The following is a 14,328-nucleotide window of genomic DNA, read 5'->3' on the forward strand; positions in this document are numbered from 1 at the left end:
GACTTCCTTGGTCATAGAACAGGTGTGTGAACCAATCCTGTCTTGATCTCAGGAGAGCAGGAAATCTTAAATGAAGGTTATACACTTCCACCAAAATGGTGAGAAATAATTAACATGCCTTTGACTCTCTCATCCCCATATTCAACAAGTTTCTAGATCCTGTTGCTTTTTTCTACTCTACACCCTTGTTACCTGTCTCCTCATCCCCAGCTATACCTCCCACACTTGTATTGATTCTTTTATCTCTTTTCAACTTATTTGCAATAGTTCCTTAGCTGATTTTACTTGACTCTGTCTCTTGGTCTTTCGTTCCCTTCTCTATCCCATTCTGCACACATCTGATAGTTGGTTTATTATTATTTCCCAAAAAAAGTTTGAGGTGTTTTGTGCACAGAAAAAAGAAACAATTTGAAGACTTCCAAGGTCTTTATTTAATAACACAGGATCTTGTGCTAGTTCTTGTAGCTATGGCTTGCCCTTTGGCCTCTGGTGCCCTCGATCTTTCGGCCCTTGGAGCAGACATAGGTTTGGATATGGCTGTGTGGGGTTCCTGGGGCCTTGCCGAAATGCCTGCACACCTCCCGGCCCTTGAGGGAACTGGAGAGCAGGACGGTGCCGCAGCCCTTGAGGGCGTCCAGGGCCAGCTGATCAAAGGTGAGGATCTTGCCTCCGGCCTTGAGGATGCGTCTCCGGGTGCGGCTGCTCGTGCACAATGCACACACCTTCAGTTTGGGCAGCTCCTGAATCTGCACATCCTCTACATGGTCCCCCAAACCACAGCTGTTTTGTTCTCATAGTCAGGAAGCGTCATCTTCTGGAAAATGCAGGAAAGGGACATGTTAACTTTGAAAACCATAGCAAAATGTGTACCAGGAATTCATTTTAAAATTTTATATAATAATAGTAATGTCTAATATTGATTTAGCATTTACCTCGAATTAGGCTCTGTAGGGGTAACTTGTTTAATCCTCATAACTCCCTATGAGGTGGTGTAATGGAGATGGGCAAAGGCAAAGGAAATCCCCAAACTACATGCCCCAGATTCTCTTCAGCTGTTTCTGAATGAGAATTTGATTCTGTCAATTAGCTGCACATGTCAGAAATCTGGAAAGTGGAGTGAAGTGGGGCCCCTGCATGATGCTTTTCACTCTTTTCTGCTGACCAGTGTGTTTGTGGAGACAAGGGGTTTTTCAGTTGCAGAATTTCAGTGTCTTATCTACAACTTTTGGGAGCGATAAGAGGCAGTTGTGCTGGAGATGGCAGCAACTTTACTGATCTCTGTCTTACTGATTCCTAGACCTCAGCATGGTGGTGTGTTTTAATTCGGTAGTTCTAGGGTGTTGCATTTGGACTTTAAAGAGCACATGGATTGTACGGTATGTGAATATATCTTAATAAAATTGAATATATAAAAAAAGAGCACATGGATTCATTTACCTGCTCAGTCACTTTCTAGCTTTCTTACCTTTGGCCAGTCAACCTCTCAGTACCTCAGGGGCTTTGTTTACAAAATGGGGATATTGGTACTAACCTCATAGCGTAATTGTGATCAGCAATTGAGACAGTGTATGGACAATACTTACTGGCACTCAATACATGGTAACTACATATATATATGTATATATGGACTGGGCAATTTCCTTTCCTTTCCTTTTTTTTTTTTTTTTTTTTTTTTTTAAATATTTATTGGAGGCAACCAAAGAGGTAGCCAATGTGGATGGGGCTGAGTTGTTGGTGTGCATGGTAAGGACCAATGGAATGGCTAAAGAGGCAGCTTGAGTGGTTTTGCCTGAAAAGAGATGGCCAAGAAGCTGTTATAGAGAAATTAGTTATATACAGGGGGATTGAGCCAATAAAGATATTGGGAGCAATATTTCATGAAATTGGTGAAGAAAAGGAAAGAAGGAGAGGGGAAAGCCTAGGGTAATTCTTATAGCAGTGAATTGGAATTGGAGGTATTGGTAAGATCTTGTAAGTTTTAATAGCTATAAATACAGATGTGTGTGTGTTTGTATGAATGTGCATGTATAAACATATGTATATTTGTTAGCCTTGTCTGCTAAGAAGACCTAGAACTGATGGCATCCAAGTACCAATGAGTGCACCTAGCACCCAAATCTTGGTTTCTAAACATTATTCTTTACTAATTAAAAAAAAAAAAACCTGAACTCCTTGAGAAATGGCTGATTCTAGGGCTAGAGTGGGAAAAATGCAAAGTGAGCTTGGAGCATTTTTTTTGTGCCAGAGGGTAAGGAAATGCTCAAAGAATGATGGAAACATATCAAAACAACACAGGAGCCAGCGTGAAGGGGTTCCCTAGGTCAAATCTGGGACAATTTGAGCATCAAATTGTAATAGTAATAGATTAGAGCCCATCGAATAAAATAAGAATCCATGTGTTCATAGTAACATAAATGAATGAATGAATAAGTAAATGTAGAAGATGGGAAAGTTCTTCCTTACAGCAGAAAGCTAACTAACAAGTGCAGAAGAAATGATGAAATTAGAAAAATCACTGTTGGGTTTCATCATAGTAATAGTTGACTCAGCACTGGTGGCTAAAGCTAGTAGGTGAAAGTTTGATGAGGAAAAGAATATTTAAATGGTCTCAAAGAATTTCCGCACAAAATTCACATTAATTATAAAGGGAAATAGTAATTTTACAGTGGAGACACTTGGCAGACACCATCTTAAGTGATCAAAGTCAAAGTCACCAGTAACAAGACAAATTGACATCATAAGCTTGTGATTGACATCACTTCTGGGATATTCTGTCAAAAATGCACAATCTGAAGCTAATCAGGAGGAAACATCAGACAGATCTAAATTGAGGGACAGATGCCAAACCATCCAGCCTGTAGTCTTCAAAAATGCCAAGGTCATGAAATATAAAAAAACACTGAAGAACTATCCCAGATTGAAGGAGGCTAAAAAGAAATGACAATTAAATGAAATGCATGATCTTGGATTGTATCCTAGAAATTATTGGGCAATTAGAAAACTTTGAATGAGATTCTGTGATTAGATGGTAGTATTATATTAAGATTAATTTCCTGATTTTGATGATTGTACTGTGGTTATATGGGAAGGTGTTCTTGTTTTTAGGAACTACACACTGAAGTATTTAGAACTAATGGGGTTTCATGTCTGCAAATTACTCTCAATGGTTCAGAAAAGAGAAAGAGAATGATAAAGCAAATGTTGTAAAGTGTTAAATGAAAAATTAGGGCAAAGGGTATATGGGAATTTTTGTATTATTCTCACAACTTACTTGTGATTTTGAAATTATACAAAATTATAAGCTAAAAAAGGGGGGGTAGAAAGATACATACCAAAGTTTTAACAGTACTTATCTCTGCATCAGATTAAATTTTTTTAATTTCTATTTTTATTTGTATATTTTATAATGCCCCTATAGTACCCTTATATAGGAGGAAAATCAAGGAAAAAGAAGCAATAACAATAATCTCATAATGACTCCTCATTACATACAGAATAAAATCCAATCTCCTTAACCTGTCAAAAAAGGCACACCTTGCTTCTCTAATCTTACTTTCTAGCCTCACCATCAGCCTTCTCTGGCAGCCAGACCATTAGAATCTGTCTCCTGAACAGTCAGGCACATTTCAGCTTGGTGCTTCTGCTCACATCTTCCCAGGATTCCTTCTCCCTCTTCTCCATCTCTCCAAATCCTTCCCATTTAAAAAAACTTAGCTTGAATCCAAGTCTTCTATAAATCTTACCCTGACCACCCAGTGAAACTGATTTCTTCCTCCTTTAATAATGCTTGTATAACTTGGCAATTAAAACATTTCAATGCTATAAATATTTATTGAGTGTTTACCATGTGCAAATTACCATATTAGGTACTGCATGGGACTCCAAGATAAATAAAACACTTTTTCCCTAAGTAGATTATAAAATAAATATTCAAAACTGTAATCAAATGCAGAACATAATATGTACTGAAGGGTGGTACCCAGAGCTGTGGAAGTTTGGAGAGGGGAAAGGGGAGAAAAGAGCTAACATTTGTTCATTGGATGTTACAGGTTAGGCATTTTGCCAGATGCTGGGTGTTGTCATTTAGTTATCACAACTGATTTTATGGAGGAGGAATACAGAAAAGTCTAAAAAAATTAATGAAGGTCACATACTTGATTAAGTGTAAATGTAGGGTAGGAAGTCAAATCCAGGTCTGCTTGGCTTCAAAGTCCTATTTTCTTACGTAGTAAGAGATTTACATATGTAGTAAGAGGAAGAGAAGGATTTCCTGAAGGTGGCATTTAAGATGGGGCTTGAATCCTGAGTAGGATTAGATAAATTAGATAGAGAGAAGTATATTCTCAGATGCTTAAAATTCATAAACAAAGTGCAGAAACAAGAAAGGACAGGATGAGTTCAGGTGGCTGTGAATAGCCAAGTTACACTCGCTTATAGAGTGTATGTTATAGACTAATAATATAACTATGTTTTACTGTGTTAGATCCCATGTTAAACACTTTCCTGTAAACTCTCTCATTTAATACTATGGCAACATGTGAGATGATATATCACTTACATTTTACTGCTAAACATACCACTCCAAAACTTAGTGGCTTAAATTAGCTCACAGTTTGGGGGTTGACAATTTGGGCTGGCTCAGCTAGGGGTTCTTTGGTTGGTCTCACTCGGACTAATACACAGCTGCAGTTAAGCTCCAGTTAGCTGGAATTGATGGTCAAGGAGGACTTCACTTACATGTCTGGTATTTGGTAGGCAGATGATGGGCAAGCTATCTTGCTGCAGTGGTTCTTTTCAGCCTGGCTGCTCCATCAGACTAGCCTAAACTCATTGGCAGGGTGATCTCGGGTTTTCAAGCATGGAAAGCATGGAAGTTACTAGGCCTCTTGAGACCTAAGCTCATAAATTGCACCAGATCACTTCCAAATACGCTATTGATCAAAGCAAGTCACAAGGCCAGCCCAAATTCAAAGGGTTAGGAAAGATAGTCTAACTTTGATGGGAAGGAGTCATAAGGAGTTGTGGCTATGTGCAGTCTATGACAGATGAATACTATTATCAACCCCATTTTTATGGGGGAAAAAACTCCTATTTAAAGAGATTAAGCAACTTTCATGAAATTTCATAATTAGGAAGTGGCAAAGCCAAAATGTGAGTCCATGCCTTAGGATAAAGACCAGGATGAAAAGGTTTGTAGTAGCTTTATGGCAGAGAGCATAGTGTGACCAACTAAAGAGTTTTTGTGTGAATCAAAAATGTAACAAACTACCATTGATAGGTTTTAAGTAGGAAAATTTAAAAAAAAGTAGTTATGCTTTAGGAAGATTTCTCTGGAAAGAGGCTGGTGAAGAAAAGCTAGAGGCAGTGATGGCAACACGAAAGGTCATATAAAGGTCAAGGTGAGAAGCAAATGTGCGTCAGAACTAGAGTGGCTGCATTAGAATGGCAGAGATGAGAAAATGCATTTTTTTCTTGGAAAAGAGGTAATAAATGCAAATACATAGTGGAGTTAGAATTTAATAGGATTTGGCAAGTATTGGATGTGAGGGAGTAGGAAGAGTGAAGAAAAAAAAGGTGGCTCCAAAGTTGCAATCTTAACTGTCAGGGAAGATAGCAATGTTGTTATCAGAGTTAAGGAAGTCAAAAGAAAGTGTTGGGTTGAGGATGAATGAAGGGTTCTGGTTTTGGACTTGCTCAGTTTAAAGTGTCAGCACATGAAAGTGTCTAACAGGCAATTGATGAAAGACTATTAGAAATTGGGAGAGAGACTAGTTCTGCCAGGCAGATTTAAAAGTCATCTGCAAAGAGGTACGATTAGGAGCTGTAGGAGAAGATGAGTCTGCCTTAAGAAGAGATGGTCAAGGGAAAGGATAGCCCAGTAAAAAGATTTTAGTGCCATCTTCTTTCAGAGGCTACCAAGAGACAGCAAGACCATCTATAGAGACAGAAGAATGTTCAAAGAAGTAAAAGGAGTACCAGCATAGCATAATATTACAAAATATCAAGGAAAGAATTTCAAGATGGAAGAGGTGGTCAGCATACCAATGCTACAAGCTATCTGATGAATAGTGTTTCTGAGACAAATGATTTTTACCATGATTCGAGATGTAGGAGCTGTGGGTTAGAGAAGTGATTGGTAATTGGCTCTAAGGCAGAAATTCTTCATATCTTGGGGATTAGGGATCTCTTTGAGAATATGTGGAAAGCCATGTAGCCTTCCTCCATGGAAATATATATCCATGAAAAACTTCACATACAATTTTAGGAGGTTTATAAAGTCCATGGGCTACAGACATGAGCAAGAAATGGACTTCAGATTTTAAATACCTGATCTAAGGGTAAATAGTCTTATTAATATCAGAGGGAGCACAATCCTAATTGGTTTGTGGCACTATGGAGATAAACATTTTGCCTAACTACTCCTATGTATATACATTCCAAAACCTGAAAAAGAGCATACATGAGAGAGAGAGAGAGGAGAAAGAGAATTGACAACTGGTCAAATTAAAATCAGTTTTAATGACAATAACTACAATTATCTACTATTTATCAAGTACTTTATGATTAATACTTTGTTTAATACTTACAGAAGTCCTATGAAGAAGGAATTATTATCCCAGATGGGGAAACTGAGATTCAGAACAGTTAAATGGCAAACTCAACAGGGTCACTGGCTAAGCTAGGATTCAATGTAAGATCTTTCTGACTCCAAACCCATACTTTTCCCAATATCCCATACTACATTTCATGAACACAGATTTAAAAACCAAACCAAACCAAACCAAAACCAAAACTAATCTCCAAGCTAAAATGTTAGAAATACAAAATAATTTAATTTAGGCATTATCTAATACAACCATATAGTGAAGGTTAGGTTGGAATACCAAGGAAAAACATGATCTAAAGGAATGTGAACTGAAAATACCACAAGAATCATATAAGATCCACAATATATATTGAGAAGTCATCCAGTAAACTTTACCCTTCATTCCTGATGAAACATTTTAAAAATTAGATTTGGAAAGTTATGAAATCATTTTGACAAATGCCCAAATGCAGCAGCTTACCAGAACAGAGGTTATTTCTTGTTAACATCACACTTGGCAAAATGTGTGGGGGATTGGGGAAGGGGGATGGGCAGGGCTTCTCACAGTTGAAGAAATAGAGTAGTTGAAAAGAGCTCCCAAGTTACTGGGCTAATAAGAGGATGCCAGGACTCCCATTCAAGCATTTTGACATCAAAATCTATTTTTTTCCCACTGTACTTTACAATCTTCTGTTATGAAATGATAATGAATGAAAACACATGACTTTTGTTAAAGAGCAGGAAAACAATTAATGGAAAAGAACAGGATCCAGAAACAAATTCAACTTTTGCAAGAATTTAACATAGTTATTTTCATGGTCCTATTGTGTTCATGTTTTAATGAAATTACTTCAGATTATTTGGGGGAGTAAGGAGGGTACAAACAAACAATGAAAAATTAAATGAATGAATGAATGAAATGAATTAATATACTCCACATTTGAAGGAATACAATAATTTAGGGAGGGAGGGAAGATACTTTATTTAATACATTTTATTGGAATAATCATGAAATAATCAACTGTAGTACAAAATTGAGAATTAACTCACAGTCATCCATATTTCACACTAGATATTGCAAAAATTTCCAGGTGAGTCAAAGTATTAGTCTGGCTCAGAGTAAGCCCTAAAGAAATATTTATTTTTTGAATGAGCATCTACAAAGATTATTAGAAGAAAAGGAAGCTGAATATTAATCCCAGATGTGGATAGGAGATTCATGGAGACTGTCAGAGGCAAGATGGATTTGAACACATGTACATTTAAAACATTTGCACAACAAATTGTCCTCAACTTTCAGTCCATCCCCCCTTACTAAATCCTCTCTGATGACTGAGGAGTTGCTCATCTGATTGTCATACGTATCCTGCAACCATACTTCCAGTATGTGGTCCAGCCCTCTTTTTCTCATTTTCTCTTTTATATCATTAGTGTAATAAGAGGGTCTTTTGTTGGAGACACCAGATACTTCTCCTCCAGCTTGCTGCATCCACATGGCAAGATTTTGTTCCCATATTACTCCCCTATTTTAAGCACACTGTAGCAGAGACTGGCCCTTAGAGGAAGGTCCAGCCATTTTCTTCCATTATTTCCTGCTTCTGGGATTGTATGAGGTCCATGGATATTTTCTCCTTTTTTTGAGGAGTTGGCTACATCTGTTCTGCACTCTCTTCTCTGGTTATGCAGATGTAATTTCACAAACGGGTGTATGAAGGGAGGAGGAAGATGAGCTCTACTCACAGAGGCAGCATCAGCAGCCTCATCTGGGCTACCTGTGTCCTTCTGGCAACAGACCTTACCCCCCTGCCTAAGGGGTGGGCAAACCACTCATCCTTGGACAATAATATCCTAGGCACTGTTCTAAGTGCTTTAGACAAATCGACTCATTTAATCTTCATAGCAACCCTATGAACCCTCTAAAGATTAGGGCACTTAGGTATAAAGGGGGTAAATGTCACACAACTTGTGAGGGAATGAATATGCTGGAACCCAGACCCGAGTAGCTTGTCTCTCAATTCCTCCTGAATTCCTCTCACTAATTCAAGCTGGGCCATTCAGAGTCCTTTTAAGGGATTTCTCCGACTTGAGCTGGGACAAGTAGTGTGGGGTTCCCAAGATGTTAGGATGTGAATTTAGATCCATCTGCAGCCATTTCCCCCAGCATGTGGAGAGCATCTGTCTGCCATAGGAGGGAATGAAGTTGACACTTGGAGAAAAGCAAAATTGCTTGACAAGTGGCTGGAAACATCAAGTCACTGCTTCCAGTCACCTTAAGCCTTTCTCAGTTTCATGAGTACATTAGCTTACACGAATTCATACTGTGCTTCTGTCTTTGTAATGCTAAGTATTCTAACTAACAGAGAAATTGGAGCCCAGAATGACCAGGCTCAAGTGACAAAGTAAGCATGGTCATTAAAGAAGGTAGTAAGGTGGGTTCAGTAGTCCCTGTTCAGAAATTATTAAAGTAAGATATCCACATAGGATTAATTAATCTTAGGTTCATAGAAATAAATTTAACAGGGGGCCCCCTAAAGTCTTACTTGATGTGCATAACCCAACACACTCCAAGTCCGGTAAACAGAGGCTTAACTTGAGCTACCGCCCTGGAGGGTCACATCCTCTCATCCATTTCCACACCTGAGTGAGTCTCCAGGCCAGGAACCTCTTGAATGAAGAAGTGACAGGATTCCTCTAAATAAGGACCCTGCTGTAACACCACATGTGCATACTGTGAACCTCCCTCTTCTTTTTCCCCAGAGGGACTGTGGTCTGTGTGACTAGGCACTCAGAAAAGTGAAATACCTAAATTTGGGGGACAAGATTGGATTTGAGCTCCAAACTCACACTAGTTTGTGGCTACCCACAACTACCACTGTGGGTCTTATGGGGTCAGATCTAAATCCTCACGGGAGTTTCAATGGAAAACTGAATCCTTTTCTGTGGTTATTTCCCCTGTTCCTCCTGAGTTCATCCCACGTTGGATCCCTGACCCAAGAAATACCAGCAATCATTGTAGGAAGGGCCAAGTTGAAGATGTTGGAGATCCTTCTTCATAGCAAAGTAGTAAACCAAAACTGGTATGTATCCCAGGGGGAGTTGAAAAGGTTAGTGACACATTAAAAGAAAACATTAGTGAATGCACAACTATATGATGATATTGTGAACAATTGATTGTACACTTTGGATGATTGTATGGTATGTGCATATATCTCAATAAAATAGCATTTTAAAAAAAGTTAGGCCCTCAACACTGGGCTGAAAATTGATTATGTATTTTTGGCATTTCTACAATCATTCATTCATTTGTCTTCTTAGATCCTGGGGTTTGCAACCTCATTTATTTCTTGTCACTCTTTTTTTTTTTTTTTTAAGCAAATTCAGTTTTACTGAAATATATTCACATACCATACAGTCATCCGTGGCGTACAATCAACTGTTCGCAGTACCATCATATAGTTATGCATTCATCACCACAATCTATTTCTGAACATTTTCCCTACATCAGAGAGAATCAGAATAAAAACAAAAAATAAAAGTAAAAAAGAACACCCAAATCATCCCCCCACCATCCAACCCCATCCTTCATCTAGTTTTTGTCCCCATTTTTCCACTCATCCATCCATACACTAGATAAAGGGCATGCGATCCACAAGGTTTTCACAATCACACTGTGACCCTGTGTAATCTACACTGTCATACAATCATCTTCAGGAGTCCAGACTACTGAGTTGGAGTTTGATAGTCTCAGTTATTTACTTCTAGCTATTCCACTACATTAAAACCTAAGCGGTGTTATCTATATAGTGCATAAGAATGTCCACCAGAGTGGCCTCTCGATTCCATTTGAAATCTCTCAGCCACTGAAACTTTATTTTGTTTCATTTTGCATTCCCCTTTTGGTAAAGAAGTCTCATCACTCTTTTTAATGTGTTTAGTGGGCTACTGATGTCTGCTATACATGTTTATGAGCTAACAGTTTTAAAATTTCTTTCTCCTTTTAACTATATTTGAAACATTCAACACACATAATAAAGTTTTCTTATTCTAGCATATAAACAGAGGCTGACCAAAGAGAAAATGTTATTCTCTCTGACTAAGGTGAAGGAACAGCTGAGCATTCACTAGTGTAAATCAATAAGGCCAGGAGAGCTGGTTTGTGGGGCTGAAACAGCAAACATTTCTTGTTCTCAGTTGCAGACCAGTGAATCTCATCCTACTGCTAGACATTTCATCTTGGGGACAGTTTTAAAAATAAGTTCTTGAAAGAATGACTGCTTCATATAGAATATGAGGAAAGAAGACACATCCTGTCAAATGTTTCAGGTTTCCCCAAATCTTACTCATTATACATTTCTCTGATGGATGGAAAGGCTAAATGTTTCAAAGATGTTAATTTTTCCCAAAGGAATCTGTAGGTTTTATATAATTTTAACCAACATCTCTATTGTACTTTTTAGGAACTTATCAAAATAATTCTAGAAGGAGGAAGAGAAAAAAATGACTAAGTGATTATTGAAAAAGATGATTATTTAGTGAAAAATTGCCCACTGTTAAAGTGAAATAATTAAAGCAGCATAGTATTGACTCAAGAATAGATAAAAAGTCAACTAAATAGATATGTATTCCAGAAACAGACACTAGTGTGTATAAAACAATATAGAAATAAAGGAAGAGTAAGGAATGTATTATTCAGTAGAGGTTATTATAGAAATTGGCTACTATAAAGAACACTAATTAAGATTCTTACCTCATACTATGTATTAAAGTAAATTACAGTTGTATTAAACTACTTTTAGAACCATAGGGATATTTAAATGGATAGCTTTTAAATCTATGGATGAGAAAAAACAGAATATACTAAACATAAAAACAATAGAAGAATCAAAAATGCAAGTTGCAAGATTTGGTATAAAGTTTATACTATAAATCAAAACAATCATAAGCACAATTTTAAATCTAGTAACAAACTGGAAAACATAATTTCCAAAAATATGGTAGGTAAAAGATCAATGTCTATACATATAGAGAACGCACACACGTTGATAAAAATGCACAGGCTTCCAATAAAAAGATGAGCCAAGAACAGGAGATGTAAATTTGCACACAAATACACACACACACACACAAGAAGAAAGGAAATATGAACACCTAAATGTATATGAAATATATTCAGTCTTATAAGTTATAGTAATGAAGGCTAACTGATCACAAAGATTCATGTTCCTTCTTCTTTACTATAGGTTTATCCCTAGCAAGCAGCTTTCTAGTTAGAACTGCATTATTTGGTCCCTCTTTATGCTAGGTGAGGCCACATGACTTGGTCCTGTCAACAGAATATGAGTGGGAAGTGATATGTGTCCTTCCAGGGCAGGGCTTTTAAGAACTGCGCTGTGCCCTTTTCATGCTCTCTATTCCTCTCCCACCTTCTGGATGGAGTTAACTATCAGGTCTTAGAGGACACATTGACCTAGCTGCAGATATCTACCACTTACAGCTATTATAACAAGGAGGTCTTTTTTCCCTATTAATTTCACAAAATAGGGAATTCTTCAAATATAGAAAGGTATAGAAACTGGGTGGAAAACAAATAATGAATGCTACAACAAGAGATTATGAAGAATATACTCAGGCAAAATGAATAAGAAAAGTAAGGAAGAGGAAGACATAGGATATAGGAAACTGTAAATGCATATCGGTTAGTATTAGGATTGGGTGCTTATGAAAGGAAAAAAGCAACAGTGTCTAAAACAGGACAGAGTTTTGTTGCTTTTCCACAAAAAAGAAATTGAGAGGTGGGCAGTCTAGGACTGATTTGGTGTCTATATATTACCATTTTGAACCCAGGGATTTACATGTCTGTTCCGCCATCCTAGCACTTTGCTTCCATTCTCAGGGTCACCTCTTGAGTCAGAATGGACATGGAAATGCCAGCTGTCATAACTACAGGTGTGAATATGAGAAAATGCAGAGGGAAAAATGGCACCTCTCTTGCTGAGTCAGTTGCCTTAAAAAGCTTTGGGAGGAGTCCCACCCAACATTCTGGTTACACCTCACTGGCCAGAACTTTGTTGCATGGTCAAACCAAACTGTGAGGAAGGATGGGAAATGTGTTTAATCCCAGGTGGCAGTGTGCCCAGCTAAAACTTGGGACTTTCTTTCAAAGGAGAAAGGGGAGACTGGTGGGCAACTGATAGATCCCCCTTAGGACCCACCGTACAGAGTGTTGAAGGGAAGCCCTAGGATTGCCATGTTCAGTGGCTCCCAGTAAAGCTGAGCCAGACTGGGAGAGGAGTGAACTGTTTGGGAGGAAGTTCTTTGGGAAAATGGGGACTCCATGCATTTTAGATGACATAAATGAGAGGACAGTCCGATAAAGACACCTGATTCTTTTACCAATGAGAAAAAAGAGTGGCAATTAGAAACTCTGGGAAAAGCAAACACATACAACAAAATCATGTTCAAATATGAAACAAAATAAAACAATCGGATAAGAAAATAGAATTCATAGCATATTGTTAATAAAATATATTTGCTTTTAAGTGGCCAAGGGGTCAGATATTGACTATGTAGAGAAAGAGATAATATCCTAGCATACTTCTTGAGCCAGTGTGAAAAAATATTTACACATTTACCTTAGTTTACTAGGGCTGCCATAACAAAGTACCACAAACTCAGTTGCTTACAAAAACAGAATTTTTCACATTCTGGAGGCTAGAAGTCTGAAATAAGGTGTTGGCAGGGCCATGCTTCCTCAGAAACCTGTAAGAAGAAATCCTTCCTTGACTATTCCTAGCTTCTGATGGTTTTCTGGCAATATATGGGGTTCCCTGGCTTGCAGATGCCTCTTCCTCCATCTTTATATGGTCCTCTCCTGGTGTCTGTCTGCTGTCCCCTCTCCCCTTATGTAAGGACACCAGTCATATTGGATTAGGACCTGCCCAAATTCAGTTTGGCCTCATGTTAACTAATCATACATTCAAAGACCCTATTTCCAAATAAGGTCGTGATCATGGGACCAGGGATTAGGGCTTGAACATAACTTTTTTAGGGGACACAATTGAACCCATGACAGTAGGCATAAATATGAAAATTGTATATATTAGTTTTTTACTTTTAAATTCAGCCTTCAGACAAGATATACATAAATTGTACCGCAGTACAAGATACAAATGTTAACATTACAAAACTGACAGATGGTGGAAAGTGGGAAGCAGAGTGGTAAGTAAAGAAAGGAATGGAGAACTAATTTCTCATTTTACATAGTGTCAAGATACTGATAATGTTAATGGAAAAAGAAGTCGAATTTGATAATACTGTTTCAAGTTATAAAGAAAGCCAATAAAAGAACTAAAAATAATACATTTGAAGGAGGTGGGGAACAGACTAAGGCATCACATGTTCCTGGAAATTGAGTCTTTAAAGGCAATGGTTGTAGTGAAGTTTATATTTTCCATGCCTTAACTGAATGTTAAGTATCAAATACATCCCATGAAGCAATATGTCAGTATTCAGAAAAAATTTTGATACATTTATATAATTATTCGAGTTTATTTGTACAAATGAATATACTTTCATCAATAGCATTTATTTTTCAGTAGTTTTAATGAAGTGAACATGCAGTACTTCTAAATTATTAGAAGTTTGATCAACATTTATATGCTCTTTAAAAGAAACATAAATTAGACATTTTAGCAATTATTTTGTTTATTATCTTAGATTTTGAAGATATTTCAGCAGCTTTA

The 14,328-nt window shown here is 37.5% G+C and overlaps 1 pseudogene; it reads right to left on the reverse strand.

The window, feature by feature from the left end:
* Positions 1–431: 431 nt before the first annotated feature.
* LOC119519039 lies at positions 432–838 on the reverse strand (annotated as a pseudogene).
* Positions 839–14,328: the final 13,490 nt, after the last annotated feature.

The sequence above is a fragment of the Choloepus didactylus genome, chromosome 2, assembly GCF_015220235.1.
Source record: "Choloepus didactylus isolate mChoDid1 chromosome 2, mChoDid1.pri, whole genome shotgun sequence".
In the NCBI taxonomy this organism is placed as follows: Eukaryota; Metazoa; Chordata; class Mammalia; order Pilosa; family Megalonychidae; genus Choloepus; species Choloepus didactylus.